This window comes from Dipodomys merriami, unplaced genomic scaffold (assembly GCF_024711535.1).
Source record: "Dipodomys merriami isolate MVZ:Mamm:240054 unplaced genomic scaffold, mDipMer1.0.p SCAF_2, whole genome shotgun sequence".
Lineage (NCBI taxonomy): Eukaryota > Metazoa > Chordata > Mammalia > Rodentia > Heteromyidae > Dipodomys > Dipodomys merriami.
The window spans coordinates 63,294,767-63,308,358 of NW_027203381.1; the positions used below are offsets into that span (position 1 = coordinate 63,294,767).

At 35.8% G+C, this 13,592-nt stretch overlaps 1 protein-coding gene across 5 annotated transcripts in view; it reads left to right on the top strand.

The window, feature by feature from the left end:
• Tp63 (tumor protein p63) overlaps positions 1 to 13,592 on the top strand; it is a 211,289-nt gene that overhangs the window by 73,535 nt on the left and 124,162 nt on the right. The window lies entirely within an intron of this gene.

The following is a 13,592-nucleotide window of genomic DNA, read 5'->3' on the forward strand; positions in this document are numbered from 1 at the left end:
CTTTTTTTTTTTTTTTTTTTTTTTTTCCTGGGCTTGGGCGCTGTCCCTCAGCTCTTCAGCTCAAGGCTAGCACTCTACCACTTGAGCCACTGCACCACTTCCAGTTTTCTGAGTGGTTTATTGGAGATGAGAGTCTCTTGGACTTTCCTGCCCAGGCTGGTTTTGAATCACAATCCTTAAGATCTCAGCCTCCTGAATAGCTCGGATTACAGGCATAAGCCACCAGCACCTGGCTAGTATAAATATTTGTTCCTGTTTTTTAAGTGTTGACATCTCATATATTATATACTCCTGGAAATGCTAGGAATGACAATAGTTGATGGTGCAAAAATGCTTTTCTGAGATGTTTAGTTGAGATGAAATTTTCTGTGTCCATGCACAAGATAGTGCTGTTGGGTTGCCTTTCCTTTCATTTATTTTTTATGCTGGTACAGGAGCTGGTACAGGGCCTGGGTTCTGTTCCTTAGCTTTTTCACTCAAAGCTAGCACTCTACCACTTTAGCCACAGATCTATTTCCAGCTTTATGTAATTGGAGAATAATTAAACATAAGAATTCAATGGAATTTCCTGCCCAGGCTTCTCTGACTGCTAAAGGGTTGGTAGTTATATTGTGTCATACCTAGTGCTTGAGAACACATAGCAGGTCCCCATAAAGGAATTCAGAAAAAATTAAGTGAGGCATTGACAATAATAGAAACAAAACAGAGCCAGCTCTACTTCCAGGCTGTATTGAAAGGAAGGAAAAACTGAGAATGAACTTCACCTAATAAGCAAGCCTGCCTATCTGTTATGTACTCTATGTCTCAATAGAATTGGCATTATTCATAATTAGCTTTTCAAAAGTTTTTCAACATTCTTTCCTTGCCTTAGGACTATCTTAATATCTTCATATTCCATATTTACATGTGACAATTACACAGCAAGGCCTAGAGTACCATATCCCTCAGATGCAGGACTGGCAAAGTATAAGACTTGCTCAGGATAGTAGTAATGAGTGTTCTGAAGTAATGAGCCTCTTCAGCCCCTCATGCTTTTAGGGGCTAGTTCTGTGGTTCTTTTGTTATTGTAAAGGTGATGTACAGAGGGGTTACGATTACATAAGTAAGGTAAGGAGTACATTTCTTTTCAAACAGTGTTAGCCACCCTCATTTACTCCTGTTTTCCCTCCTCTCCACTTCCCCCCGATCTCAAGTTGTAAAGTTCATCTCCAATATAGTATCTAGTAAGTTTCACTATTGCAATGGTTTAGCCTTTGTTTTGCCTCACCATTTCTGTGATATCCCTTCCCATCCCCAAATCAGGTAAACTTACATACAATAAAAAGGGTATTGAAATAAAAAGTGACAAGGGGGGTAAACAAAAAAAAAAATAACTGCATAGAGTATACGAAGAAAAACAAAAACAAAAAACCCTCTTATTTCCATATCTTGTAGTTAATTTTGATTCGCACCATTTTATAAGTTTAAATGTACATAGCTATTGAGTTATTGTGATCCCCTGCTAGAGCTATCAAACAAGGCCACACTAAAGTTACCAGCACAACTATGTTCACTGCACCATTATTTACCATAGTCAAGACATGGAATCAACCCAAATACCCCTCAGTGGATGATTGGATCAAGAATATATGGTATATATACATATGGAATTCTATCCTTCCATCAGAAATCACCCCATTCTCAGGAAATGGAAAGATTTGGAAAAAATCCTATTAAGTGAAGTAGGCCAGATCCAAAGAAACATAGGCTTCCTTGTTTCCCTTATTTGTAATACTTAGTATAGTGTTTTATTGTTTCCACTGCCCGATAGTGTATTCTCTTCCATGTAAATCTTGCTAACTTTGCTTAGTCAGTACATATTTTACTTTCCTGTTTGATATGTACATTGGATGTTGGAATCTCAGCCCAGTATTTTCTCACTTTTCAAGAAATACAACTCTATAATGCATATGAGATGACATGTCAGATTATTAGGGAAAGAAATACTGAAATTGAGAAATTCATCTTATTTTTAGTAATTCTTGATAAATGTTTACCTTACTAATCAAGACAGGCAATCTTATTGTTTTGCCTTTCATTACTAATAGGACATTTTAATTGCAGCACTCAGTATTAACTCCAGGGCCTTGCATTGTGCTACACAAGTAATGTTACTGCTTGATCCATGTCTCCAGGCCTTTTGTTTTGTCTTTTGATCTTACTAACATTGCTCAAACTTTTGATCTTCCTCCTCCTCTGCCTCCTGAGTAGCTGGGGTTATATTTGTGTGCTACCACACTTAGTCTGGGTCTTTTGAATTAGAGAAACATTTGTAATGTTACTAAGAATAAGCTCCCTTGAATAGTAGAGTGAATAGAATTTCTCAACAAAGAGTTTCTCAAAAGAAATTCATAGTTTAATCTATCTTTACCAAAACCTTCTTGGATTTTGACTCTGTTGACTACTATATTACTTTATTGCTCATATTTATACAGATTGAGCATATGAAATATGCCTTTCATACTTTTAAGAGGTAATATTAACAACTGAACCTTGTGTATGTTATTATGCATAGTTATATTTTAGGTCTAATTTCTACATGTGAGAGAAAACTTGTGTTGTCTCTGAGCCTGGATTACTTCACTTAACATGATTTGTCCTAGGTTTGTCCATTTCCCTTCAAATCGCAAAATTCTTTCCAATGGATTGGCAAAATTCCATTGTGTGTATGTATATATAGATATATATTTTTTTCTCCATTCTTTTACTTTCGACCTATCTTTATCATTATATTTGAAGTTATTTATCCTACACAACCTATATTCAGATCACATCTCTCTTCTGGCCGTCTCTGTTTTTTAATTGGTATATTTTCAATTGCATAAAACATAATTATATTTTCAGCATTTTTAGGATTTATTTAGTTCTTCAATTCTTTTTTCCTTTATTCTATCTTTTAAATGATTTGACTTATTTTTATTTATTTTAATTTGTAATTATATTTGAGGTATTTTGAGGACTTTTTCCCCATTTGTTCCCTCAATTCTTTTTTTTTGTCTTTTAGATGATTTGACTTCTATTATTTAATTTTAATTTATTTATTTTATTATTAATTTATCTCTTTTTACATTTTCCCTAAATAACTCAGTGTTAATGTTTCCCCCATATCTACTGAGAATCAATATTTGATCACTTCAAACAGAATATGAAGCCTTACTGTAATGTTAATTTATCATTATTTACCATTTGTATCATAGTTATCATATCTATTACATGTTTGCACTGAAAATTAAATCACGGTAGTAATTTTTATTTTTAACTGTTAATGTAATTAAATCAAGACAATATGTTCCTATTTTATTGAGTAAGCTGTTTCTTGGTCGTGGTACTCTTTGTTTTCATCAATGCTATACTTCTCACCGGATATTACCAAGAAAAATATGGAACTATACATAGTTTATCAGAATGATTTTTTTCTAAGTTTTACATTTTCTAAGCAGTACCACAAATCAGACCAAAGTTTTTACTTGTGGGATTTAAAGTTGATTTGTATTTTATAGATATTATTTCCATGCCTCCTATCTTCTTTTGCTCTCTGCTAATGCTTGTAGGTATATTGGCAACACATACACGCACATGGACGCGCGCGCGCGCGCGCGCGCGCGCACACACACACACACACACACACACACACACACACACACACACACACACCGACTCATATATAATTTGATGGGAAACACACCTGTAGACATGTCTTTGTATTAGAAAATTGAGTCAAAGGGCTGGGAAGGTGGCTTAGTGATAGAGTGCTTGCCTTGCATGCATGAGGCCCTGGGTTCGATTCCTCAGCACCGCATAAGCAAAAAGAAAAAAGCCGGAAGTGGCGCTGTGGCTCAAGTGGTAGAGTGCTAGCCTTGAGCTGAAGAGCTGAGGGACAGCGCCCAGGCCCAGAGTTCAGTCCCCACCGGACCACCCCCCCCCCCGAAAAAAAAAAAAAGAAAAGAAAAGAAAATTGAGCCAAAATAATTTGTTTTGCAAGTTGTTTCAAATTGTCATTTGAGGATGTTTAGTATTTTAGTATAGAGGTTAAGCATATACTCTATTGACAGAGTATATTTTATGACAAATTTCATTGGCTGACTTAATTACAGTCAGAGCCCAAGATGCCAGTTGATAATACTATAATATGAGTCACACAAACACACTCAATCCTCTTCCCTGCATGCTTCCTCTGGGCTATAGAAAGTGGAAAGGATCTGAATCCTGGTTTTATACCAGCAGCAATCATCTTCCACATATCTTAATCTCCCAAACTTTTGAGATGTACATCAACATCAACATCAAAGCTTGCTCTTCTCTTTTCTCCTACATATCCCCTTATTTTTTTTCATGTTCTCTTGGTGTCAGCTACATGCTTGTATGGTCATTCAGAAAATCACTAGAATTCAGTATAAACAAGTTTGATAAGAAGGCTTTTAAAAAGTTGATGGCTACCTTATTTTTAATATAAAGACTTTACCATTTACAATTTGCTTTGGAATTAGAGTATTAGATTGGTCATTGAATTGGACTTTGTGTCTTTATTAATTTTAATGAAATGACATCAAAATAATTGAGTATCTGTCTCTCCTTGGCTGTATAAATCAATATATCAGCAATTACTCAGAGAATTGTGACAATTTCTTTCACTTATTTCATTCAAGGTCCTTGACACATAAAAATATAGTCAACTAAAAACTTGTTATTTTTTATTATTGTCTATTCTAGTTTTCTAGTTCCCTCTGTACAGCATCTTTACAATAAAATAAAACTTAAAAAGATATGTATTATCTTTTATTATAAAATACCAATTAATAAATTTATCTGATTATTGAAATAAAATTAGAAAGAACTTTATAACTGCCATAATGATGTATATCCCTGAAGATTGATAATACTTAAGAATGTTTGTTTTGCATTGTTTCTAAAAGTTTTCTGAAACACATTGAAGCTATGTTATAGATAAAATTTACAATATGTGATTTTTCAAATAATTTCTTTTTTTTTTTTTTGGTTGGTCATGGGGCTTGAACTCTGGGCCTGGGTACTGTCCCTCAGCTCTTCAGCTCAAGGCTAGCACTCTACCACTTGAGACACAGCACCACTTCTGGTTTTCTGGTGGTTAAGGGATGAGTCTCACATACTTTCTTGCCCGGGCTGGCTTTGAACCCCAATCTTCAGATCTCAGCCTCCTTAGTAGCTAGGATTACAGGCATGAGCCACTGACGTCCGGCAAATTTCATTATTTTTAAGTAGTCATACAAAGGAGTTGCTGTTTTACAAGACAGTATATAAATACATAAATGTAGCCAGGAGCTGGTGCCTCATGTCTGTAGTCCTAGCTACTCAGGAAGCTGAGAGAGGATCACAGTTCAAAGGCAGAGGATCACAGAGAAAGCCAGAAATGGCACTGTGGCTCCAGTGGCAGAGCACTAGCCTGAAGCACAAAAAGGCTCAGGGATAGTGCCCAGGCCCTGAGATCAAGCTCCAGGACTGGTAATAAATAAACAAAATAAATAAGTAAACATAAATACATACAATGCATCTTAATCAATGTCCCCCTTCAACATCCTCACCTGTTCCTCCCAAACTGCCCCTTTTCTCGCTTTCCTTAATGTTGTAGGATAGACATTGAATATCTTTATTGCATTCTCTCCACTTCTCTTTATTCATCTGCCCCTCCCTTTGGGGCCCTCTCCCGCCATTTCAAGTGCCTGTTTTCTGGTGTTCATTTTGTTGAACTTTGACATTGCCTTTTCAAAGTTTTTGGAGTTCTCTCCAAAGCCTTTCCAAAGTTTTGGAGTTCTCTCTTGGATTTACCATAGTTTAGTTAATATATTTGTATATACTTGCATACTACCTAATGTATTTACTTATTAGTTTTAAGCTAATTCTAGCTTCTATATATAAAGGGAAACATGAAACCTTGGTCTCTCTAGGTCTGACTTAAATTTTTTTTTCTAAATATTCCGTTTCTTTAAAAAATGATATATTATTCTAATGTGTGAGAAAAACTCCATTTAATATAGTATGGTATATATAATAGTATATAGTATATATAGTATAGTATATATAAAATCCCATTTTATACATATATATATATATAATCCCATTATACGTATATGGTATATAAACCACATATACACCACATTTATATTCTGAGCAACCTGTTTACTGACCTCCCACGCAATCAATATGTTTATATCATTGCCAAAATACACCATAATTTAAACGTTCTACTCATAATTCTTAGAAGCACATTATTTTCTCATGTTAAATTCTAACAGGATATAATTTTTAGGTAAGGTGATATGAACAATATTGTTATCAAATTACTTTCCTTAATTTTCCCCTTCATTAATGTTACTGTCTATTTATACACACACTGTGTAAGGGGGTTTACAAAATTGACATCAGTTTTAGCTATGTATCTTCTTTGAAATACATAAAGACTAGCCAGGTATATTTCTTTCAAATCTATGATCCTAAAACTAAGGAGCCAGAATCAGAAGCGTTGTGGGTTTGAGGCTAACATAGGCCATATAGTGAGACCTTGTCTCAAAAAATGCAAATACTTGTAAGTTACTGAAGTAAGTTTGGTTATTTGCATGTCTAGATGAAAGAGTCTCTTTGACTGAAATTAAAGCTGTATTGAAATAAAATGGTAGGGGTGGTAGTTTGGGCCACAAATGAGGAAGGCAGTGGAGACTAGAAGACCTTTGTCTTGAGGTGAACTGATGTATTTGAGATTATAATGAAATAAGGAAAGATGTGGTGGAAAAATCAGTATTTCCAACTATATTTCCAATCTTTCTCCTAGAATAGTCCTTGAAAAGGCAGAGGGATAGCATTTTTTTCCTTTTCTTCTAGTATTTCTTTTTTCTTTTAATGTGTGTGTCCTGAGGCTTAAACTCAGGGCCTGGTTAGTTTTCCTGAGCTTTGTTGCTCAAGGCTAGGACTCTGCCACTTTAGCCATACCTCCATTTTCAGCTTTTTGGTGGTTAATTGGAACTGAGAATCTCAGGGACTTCTGCCCAGGCTAGCTTCAAAGCATGAGTCTCAGATCTCATCCTCCTGAATAGCTAGGTTTATAAGCATAAGCCCCTGGCAGGCACCTAACTTCTTCTAGCTCTTACCTTAAGATTCTTAACCCTTGGTTATTATCATTTTAAAAATCATTCAGATGCAATTTGTCTAATGTAGAGTTTATTCATTCTAGGAGTATAAAAACTTACAAACAAGAAAACACATTCTACATGACAAGATATTGCTTTCATTTTTATAAAATGGGATTGTAATTACCAGCATTGTTTAGGAGGTAGCTCACTGTACACTTGGTTTAGACTAATTCAGGTGTCCCAATAAGAGCAGACTCTATTCTCTTCTTTGTGTAGCATAGCCAATAGGAAAGTATCACTTTGTTCAAGAGAGCCAATTCAGAGACTTTACCTTAAACCCAAGTATGCATTTCTAACCTTGAACAAACAGGCTGCTTAATAAAACAAGGGAAGGGGTTTTCTTTTTCTTCTCTCAAAATTCACAAATATCACTTGACAGGTGACAGCTCTTCCTTTACAAAAAGGGGCTGTTTGCTTTTGGCTTGGTGTTTGGGTATACTACTGCACACACTGGCAGAAAATGTATTGCCTAGGGCAAGGTGTTTGCTGTCTCTGTGTTTAATCTGAAAAGAACCGCTTTTCCTTCTGTACTCCCCCATTTTTTTTTTTTTTTGAGAAGGGAGAGTTAGAATTGATAGCCCCCAGGGAAATAGTTCCCTTAACACCTGTCTCTGGTGTAACCTCAGTAATGTTACTTAAGCCACTGTGCTCAGCATGTATGCATTTGGAATGACAAAGTTGAAGAGGGCAGATCAACACCAGGGGATTGCCGCCCGAAACACAGGAGCTGATTCTGACCTTGTGTCCTCTCAAACACTGATCAGGTTGAAATCCTAGTATGCTGGTTAAAAAGCACATGATTTCTTTCCTGTTAGTCGCCTTAGCTTTTGTTTGGCAAGAAAATAAAATTTCCATCTACAAAAGATAGAAAACTGTAGAATTTTATACATAAAAATTTTAAGAATACTCTAGAGTCCAGCCTTGAAGATAGAAAACCAAGATCCAATTCGAATACTTCTCCAACATTTCTCATAAAGTTTGCAAGTAGGTCAGGGCTAAGCCACAACATCTTAAATTCTCTAAACCTGCTTCTCCACCTGTTATGAAAAGTAGGATAAAGTATTCAGGTTCTGGAGGTACATGGCCAACCTATCTCTATTTGATTCTGTCTTCATCATTCATTATTTTGATGACCTTAGAAAAATTAGACTGTTTCAGAGCCTCAGTTTCTCCATTCACAAAATGAAGATAATTGTCCTAATAGCATACAGTAGGAGAACAATTTTGATCATTTAAATACAGCATCTGAAGCAGCTACCATGTATGTGGTGTCTTGTCTGGGCCCAGATCTCAGTGGAAGTGGACATGTGACATATGTGGAGACATTGAAGTATTAATCACAAGTAGAATAATATATATTCCTGATGCAAGAAGAAAAAAGAAATTTGAATAGATTTATCATTTTAGTTTTTCCTAATTTAAAAATCTGATAGCATTGAAGATAGGATAGCATTTCATAAAACATTGACTATCCTTTACTATATAAAATATGAGAAAAGTGAATTTTCTTCACATGATAATCAGTGGTTTAAAGTAGACAAATTTCTTTGGAAACCAAGATAATCAGTGTTTCTTCAGGTCTCATAGAATTAACAAGACAAACTTTACTTAAAAAAAATATTTGGGGGTGTGGGAAGGTGGCTCAGTGGTAGAGTGCTTGCCTTACATACATGAGGCCCTTGGTCCGATTCCTCAGTACCACATAAGCAGAAAAAGCCGGAAGTGGCTCTGTGGCTCAAATGGTAAAGCGCTAGCCTTGAGCTGAAGAGCTGAAGGACAGCACCCAGGCCCAGAGTTCAGGCCCCATGACTGACCAAAACAAAACAAAACAAAACAAACTATCATTGAGTGATCATAATTTAATGTTCTTTTTTCCAGTCTAATGGTTAAGAAAATTTGTAATTAGAAATGCATATGTACCTGGGTAGAATCTTAGCATTAATAATAAAGTCAGAGATATATAGACTCCTATATAGTTTAATTCAACAGTTCTTACAATATGGTCTCAGGGTGAGCAACATCAACACTAAATATTACTCCAGATCTAGAATCATAAATTGGATGGAAAGAAGACCAATATCTCTTCACACATTTTCAAGATTATTCTGGAGTTGATAGGGCCACTGAGACAATCACTTCATATATAAATTGATAGATGAGGAATAACTGGCCTGAAGGTATCCAGCTAATCTGATAGAGAAGAAACATATACCAGTCTCTACAATGGATATTTCTAATGCTTACATATAAAAAAACTTAAGGATTTACTACATTGTGAAATTTATAAATTAAAAGTTAAAATTAGGCCTAGTGGTGCACACTTATTGTCCCAGATATTAAGACAGGAAAATAACTGGAGATACAGCGGTGTCAACAGGAGTGAATGATTTCAAACTCCACACTCTCTTGTACTTATTTGTCAATAAATTAGGCATTTTGGAAGTTGCCTTGGAAGACTTTTCATATAAGGCAATATTTATTGTCCAATTTTTCTTTTCCAACAGAGACTGGGTGCTAATTCTTGGAGTAGGAACAGAAAACAAGTATTCTCTTAGTCTGTTGTTGTTTTGTTTTGGTGCTGGTACTAGGGCTTGAACTCAGATTATGGGTACTTCTCTGCTCAAGGCTGACACTCTACCACTTGAGCTACAGTTCTACTTAACTGCTTTTTGGTGATTAATTGGAGATAGAAATCTCAGGGATTTTCCTGGCTTTGAACCATGATCCTCAGATCTCAGTCCTCAGAGTAGCTAGGATTACAGGTATGAACCACCAATATCCAACTTTCCTAGTGTAAAGTCTCATCTGGAATACAGCTGTGTATATCACTAACTATAAAAGTAGATCCATATTAATAAGATATTCAAATACGGATATGAAACAAAGCTGATAAACCCAGAAGCTGTATATATTATGTCTGTTTAGAAAGATTATAGGAGACATTGCCAGGTAAAGGAAAAAATTGAAAATAGACACATGTATTTCCGATTCTTTTTTTCTCCCATTGGGAGCTATTTTGAAGAGGTTCCTTTGACTTTCCACCAGTTTGCTTGTAGACAATTGGTGCCAAACAGGAGTATCTTGTCCACAGTGATGCAAGCTTCCTTCTTGTCTCTTCTGTCTACAAAGTTATTCTTGTGTATAGAAAAGACATTCATTGATATGCTTAACAAATCAATTCTAACTTCATTTTGTTTATTTAACATTGTCCCAAGAATCTGAAAGCTCTTAATTCACATTGTTGAAGTCATTTCTCGGCACACCCTTTACATTAACGTCTGAAATTTTGTAACTCTCCAGCCCAGAGTAATGAAATAGAAATAACATTAAAAATAAAAACCATGTATTTTATCTAGGAGTTGAGTACAATTTGTTCCAGAGAAAGTTGCTACCTGCTTATGGCCTTATAAAACATGGCTTTTTAAAGTAACTCTCTATAATTAAAGAAAAGGAAAAGATTCTGGGAAAGGAAAGATTCTGTTTTATGAATGATTAACACAGATATATCCTTCTGTGTTATCTTTTTCCTTCAGATTTTGGAATTAATAAGTTATTTATAAAATTCAACTCTCTGGTAGTTCTTTGACATGGAAAGGAAACAGACTTTTCCATTTGGGGCTTTATGTCTCTTTCTTTTTTTTTTTCTTTTGTGTCAGTACTGGGGCTTGAACTCAGAGCTTTGTACTCTTACTTAGTTTTTTTTTTTTTTTCCACTCAAGTCTTAGTTGTTTTTTTAGTTCGGTCTTGGGGCCTGAACTCTGGGCCTGGGCACTGTCCCTCAGCTCTTCAGCTCAAGGCTAGTGCTTTACCACTTGAGCCACAGTGCCACTTCCGGCTTTTTTTCTTTTTGCTTATGTGGTGCTGAGGAGTCGAACCCAGGGCCTCATGCATGCAAGGCAAGCGCTCTACCACTGAGCCACCTTCCCAGCCCTCAAGTCTTAGTTTGTTCCATGCTACCACATGGATTTTAGCTAGTGACTGGAGATAAGATTTTCATGAGTTTTTCTGCCCCAGCCAGCTTCAAACTGTGGTCCTCAGGACTTCAACTTTGTGAGTAGCTAGGATTACAGGAGTGAGCCACTAGTGCCTTGCTGTCTCCTGCATTTTTTAAAACAAAAATTTTCCACTGTTATTAGAAAGGTGATGTACAGAGGGGTCACAGTTGTATAAGTCAGGTAAAGAGTACATCCCTGCATTTTAATGACACTCCAACTTTAGGAATCATGAAATCTAATTAAACAACAGCAATGAAACAATAACAACAACAAAAGACTGGAAGTTTGAGCTTTTTCCAGACTCTGCCCTGCTGGTGCTAATTGGTTTTACATTGATAAACAGGCTATTTCTCCCTCTGGTCCTTATAGAAAAGAGCATGGAGTTGGTCTACATGAGTGAGTGCTCAGCCTCTTGCACTTGGTAATGATGAATGTCACTCCCTAGCTTTTGAATTATATCTTTTTAAGACTCCCTACATACTTCCATACAATGCGTAGGCATGCTGTCAAGAGGCATTTATGAAAGGGCACATATACCAATGCCACTGTTAGGAAATGTAACACAACATGTCTTCTAAGCAGTCCTCATGTGGCATAGGATCTAAAGAGTTTGGGATGGTGTATCTCTTTTCTATTTATTCTTGGTGTATGAGGGGAGGGGACAGGCATATTACAAAAATCCCAACTACAAAAGCAGTGTTTTTTTCTCTCTCTGGGAAAATGATTGGTTCCTAATCAGAATCTTTTGTGGAGGCAGAGTGGGCGGCAACAATTGCCCTAATAAAGATTAGTCATAAATATGAACACTGTCTGGCTTGCTGAAGGCAGAAGTACCTAACTTCTGTTGCTCTCTTACTCCCTTCTCTGAAGCTGCCTGTATCTCCTTGGAGCCTCAGGCAGTGTTCCTTCAAAACAACTACTTGCCTAACCAGTTCACAGGAATGTCTTTCTGTAGCTGATCTCTTCATTGAGATTTCTTCTGGAACTAAATCTCTAAAACATAAATCATGCTTTAAAAACAGTGGTTGAACATTTGTGCGTGCGTGAGCCTGTGTGCGTGTGCTTTGATTTTATTTTTTTTTGAACAAGATGTGCTTTCTTTAACCAACAATTGTTTACTATTAATAAAAGATCTCACACTTGGGAAAGTTACATGTAAACGCAAACACTTTTATCCAGTAAACTGACAAGCCAGTCACTTTTGCCCAACTAAATGGATGATCAGTAAATTGTAGAATGTTTTCTCCTGGAAGGACACTATATTCTTTGTTGTTGTTGTTGTTGTTTTCATGCACAGACTTACCTATCACTTTGAACAACAAAATCCAAATGAAATTGTATCTCTCTTTCCTTTGAAAGAGTGTTTATTTTCTTGGTTGTATATTTTTCCCCCTTTGGGTGACAGGGATTAAGATTCTCTTGATGTAACCTGTTCTTGTTGTTGCATACCTTTTCAATCCTTCTCTCTGGTTGCATAAAGTGATTTTATGAAAAATAGTAAGTATATGTTGTCTTTACTATTAGATTTTGATTAATAAATGAATGTGCAGCAAAAGATATAAATCCTACAGGTACAAATAAGTTGCCATATACTCAGTCTTGCATTAATAAATCGTATACAAATTATTCATCAGAAGTGAAGTTGTAGTTCATGTGGTAGAGTGCCAATTTTAAGTTAAAAAAAATGAGACAACACCCAAAGCTGAGTTCATGCACCGGTACCACCAATACACACACACACACACACACACACACACACACACACACACACACACACAAGCATGCATGCATGCATGCATGCATGCACACATGAACGCACACAGAACAGACACCCCACATTCTTAATCTATGCTGAAAAGTTTAGTAATCATGAGTTTTATGCTTCAAAAACTTATCTTCGGTGTATACAACATCATAAGCAATAATTGAACTGCCTGGATGATTTTTCTGAGCCAATTGTTTATCCAGTTTGGGTTGAACATTTTCTTATTTTGATTATATACAGAGCCTAATTAGGGCTATTTTTGTAACTTTTATTTGATAAGGAAAAACAATGAAAGTATATCTGTTTCTCAATTTGTGGAAATAGGATCCAATTCAGTATGAAATAAGCTGAATTTTTTTCATTCTCTGTTTCAAACTTGAGTGGCAATTCAGGATGAAATGGGCATTTTATTTGTTGAATTCTATTTTGGAAAAAAACAATCTCAGAATCATTTGAATCAATCTGAAGCCTAGTTTTCCTTTCTATCTCTCCTTCTGCAGCAACACCATAAAATGAACTGTACTCATTAAGAAATTCAAGTCATAATTAGTGCATACTTGAAAAACATAAGCCTCGATATAGGACACACCCTGGGAAATGAAATGGTCCAAAAGCCAATAAAAACTATTATCC